Below are 3,817 nucleotides of genomic sequence, written 5' to 3' on the forward strand. Positions count from 1 at the left end.
AGCCGCTGCCGGAGGGCTCTTGTCTTTCTTTCTTTCTTCCATCTTTTTTTTTTCCACCCCAAAACTCGTGCCTCCCGCCCGCTCGCCGTCGCCTGCCAAAGCAGCCCGTGTTTAATTACCTTAGAGCTGGGGATGAATAAATAGTGATTTAGGGAAGAGCTGAATAACGCGCGGGGCTCGTGCGCCCCTTTCTGCCCCTCGCTTTGCCCCGGGGGGGGGGCTCGGCGGGTCGGGGCAGCCCCGTGCAGACCTCGGGCAGCAGCGCTGCACCCACCGGCGGCGCTTTAATTAGCCTAATCCTCATTTGCACACCCCCGCTCAAAAGCAATTATTTAAAAAATTAGAAAACAATTAGGCTCCCTAAGCAAAGATAATCTATTGTCAGCAGGGAGGTGAGGACAATGCGGTGAGATAAGAGCAGGGCGCGGGGGGCAGAGGGTGTCTTTATGGCTGTATTTATCTTCGATTAGATAAGTCGAAGCCCGTATTCTAAGCACACTCCAGAACGCTTTGGATTCAGGAATGAGTACGTTCCGAGGGTGCTAAGAGCCGTCGCGGGGCTCTTTAAAACCTGTTTGTCCTCACTAAGACAGTCGGATTTATTTGACCTACCAAGTCGGATTTATTTGAGTTTACTGCTCCRAGGGAAGAGGAGCTCGCTCCCGGCCGAGGAGCCGCAGGGCTCGGAGCTGCCGCTGCCCGCTCCCTGCCCGCGCTACGACGTGGGAAAGGCCGATATTTTCCTAAATCCGGATTGTTGTTTTTCCCACGTACTCCGCGTCTCGGGGCTGTTTAAATTAAGCCCCTGCCACCCAGTCTGTACAGCGACTGTACTATGTCCGCTGGAGTCAGAGCGCTTCCATATCCCATGACCATGTGTCTGGTAATTTTCCCTTGCCATTTTATTTTAGTACTTATGATGTTGCAGATGAAGTCTTAAAGAGCTGCAATGTCCTCCCAGAAGGAATGTCTACTTGGAACAGATCCTTATTGACAAGGCAGCTGTGTGGGGACCGGAACGAAGCCTTAAACCCGGCTCTAAAATCAACTAATACCCTAAAGTCTGGAGCAAGTGCGCAGAATTATAAGCCATGGGCTCGCCCGCGGCCGCGTTCTGGAGGAGCAGCGCCCTGCCCAGCCTGGGGGTGGGTTCCCCCATCCCTCATTTCTGTTGCTATTCGGGTTTAATTTTATTTTCTTCTTTCTAATGAGGGTTCGGGAGGAGCACGGACCTGAGGGTTTGTAACTTCTGGATGAGGAGGAGAGAAACGCAACGCGGGACTGGGGAAACCCCTGGGCATTGTAACGAGAGCGGGCTTTTCTTGCCCTCACATTTCTCTCTTTTTTGTGATCTCTTTTTCTTTTCTTTTTCTTTCCTGCTGCAAAAGGCCGACCAAAACAAACACCGCTCTTGCTGGGAATAAGCAAATTATCCCGATGCGGCCGGCGGAAGAGCTGGCAGACACGGGCGAGAGCTGAGCCGAGGCTTCCTCGCGATTCCTGAGCGGTACTTTATTCTTCCGTCTCATCAAAATTCACATAAGGAGGAGACAGACCCGCCGGGGTCTACCTGGGAGTTACTGCAGGCAAGGACCGCTGAGCATCAATGTTCGTTAAGGTTCCGGGATTGGTTTTCCTAAAAATTTGGAACTTTTCATTTGAAACCACGGAAAGAAGCAAACGTATTTCCAGAACACCCCATCCCATTTAGCCCTTGAAAAAAAATAACAAAAGCAACAACAAAAAAGAGAATTTCGAGACGCTAAAAAAATGAAAAATATAAACAAGGCAGATGCAAATAAGCAAAAAGCTACCGAACAACACAACGGCGCGGAGCTGCCGCCGGCCCCTCTCGGTCCTTCCTTTGCCGGCGGAGCAGGAGCAGCCCGGCAGCATCACCCCGGCAGCATCACCCCCTCCCCGCCCGGCYGGAGCTCCCCAGGGCTGCCCCCCGCCGCCGGGGCCTGGCCCCTCCGCGCCCGCGGAGAGGCGGTGGCGGAACGAGGGGGCCTCCGCTCCTCGCCCCCCATTGCCCGGGCACCCATCGGCTCTGTTTGTGCGRGAAATTCATTGATGCCTTTATTTATTCGATGTGTTTATACAAAGCAGGGTGGGGATGATGATGAAGCCCCCGCAACGCGCTGGGGGTTTTTCCTCGATTTGGCCAGAAAATCAAAACAAAGCAGGAAAAAAATAACCCAAACACATCCCTCATCTTCTCCCGAGCTTAGAAAKAAAGCTTTTCCCCAAGCAAAAGTAWTTTTTTTAATTTTTATTTTTCTGGAGGAAACAAGTAGCGCAACAAAATAAAACCAGCGGCGGYTTTTTGGGAGCCGCTTCTCGTCGGGATGAGAACCGGGGCTGGAGGCTGGGAGCCGGCRGGGCAGAAACACAACGCTGCCGCTCGCCGAACCTTTCGAAGGCGAAATCCAAAACCGACCCATTAAGTCAATGAGGTTTGTGTTGTAGAGGCTCCTTTCCCATCCACTTGCTGTTCTGAAAAATAGATCGCATTTCGTTATCTCGAGTGAGGATCTGCAACGTGATACCGGATCCGCGCCGCCTTCCCTGCCGAATGCGAGGCGCAGGGAGACAGCCAGCTTCCCGGCTTATTCYCCAACAATAAAGGATTTGTATTTTCTTTCCCCCCCCTCTCTCCCCCCTTCCTTTATTATTCTATTTTTTAATGAGGAAGAACAAACCCCTCTCCATATGCACCGCTCTTCTCTTGCAGGAGCCTCTGGCCCGGCTCGCCTGCAAACCGGTGCGACCTTTAATTACTTGTTAGTAAATTGCCCTCCCGACACCTGTAAAAACAAAGCCGGTGTCCGCGGGGCGGGGGCTGTGTCCCCTCTCGGGCCTCCGGGGGTGCCCGGCCAGGGGGTCCCCCCGCACCCAGCGGGGTCAGGCCGGGCCGGGGCTGCCGGAGGAGGGCCGGGCCGGGATGGTGGGGCAGGATAAGGATGAGGATAAGGCCTTCCCGATGTGGCCGATCCCCAGGGCACAAAGGGCTCTTTCTTCGYGCACTTACCGGGACATTTTTCAAAGGATTAGAGGTGATCACGCGTTGTTTTTTTTYCTCTCCGAGGGCCGATACGTCTTTCTGTCCCTGTCCCCCCGCCTCCACCCTTATTTCCTCCTGTTTTTGACATGGGACCCCCAGATCCCGTCCCCCCCTTTCCTCTTCGCTAATGTACCTCCTGGATGCTGATTCTTTTAAGCTACGAAGAATTTCCTTTTGGGAGGTGAAACCCTCCAGCTCCTCCTGTTCAGAGGAAAGTGCTAGTGATGGTAATACGGGGTGACACTAAATAAACAGTTAAAGCAGGGCTGGAAAGATGGAGTTAATTATCCAGTGAGCTACGTTTAAACCGAGACCAGGAGGGGCTGATTTGTTTTGGCGCAGGGAACTGAGAAGGAGACGAGCCACCGAGGTCTCCTTGCTCCTCTTTGGTGGCTTCTTAATTTGTCCTTGCTGTCGCCAGCCCGGGGACCGGCGTCCTTTGGCCCGGGTGGGGGAGCCCCCGGCTSGTACCCCCGAACCGCGGCCCGCCCGGCACCGGCGCCGCAGCACTGGGATTCTCTGTGCGAGCCGTACATGGGAGCGAGCGATTTCAGGGGGTCCAGAAGTGATTTTTTTTCCGTGTTTGTTTGCTTTTTCCCCCCCAGAAGTTAGATAAATTCTCGTCTACACAGCTCGCCGGTATCTATGCTCTCAGGTAAGTCTGCATCCGAGCAGCAGCCCTGCGATATGGTTTTGTTTTTTAAATTTTCCCTCCTGCTTCTTCCCTCTTTTCCTCCGTTTTTTCCTCTCTCT

This window comes from Malurus melanocephalus, unplaced genomic scaffold, assembly GCF_030028575.1.
Source record: "Malurus melanocephalus ecotype Western Australia unplaced genomic scaffold, MMel_1.1 scaffold_667, whole genome shotgun sequence".
NCBI lineage: Eukaryota > Metazoa > Chordata > Aves > Passeriformes > Maluridae > Malurus > Malurus melanocephalus.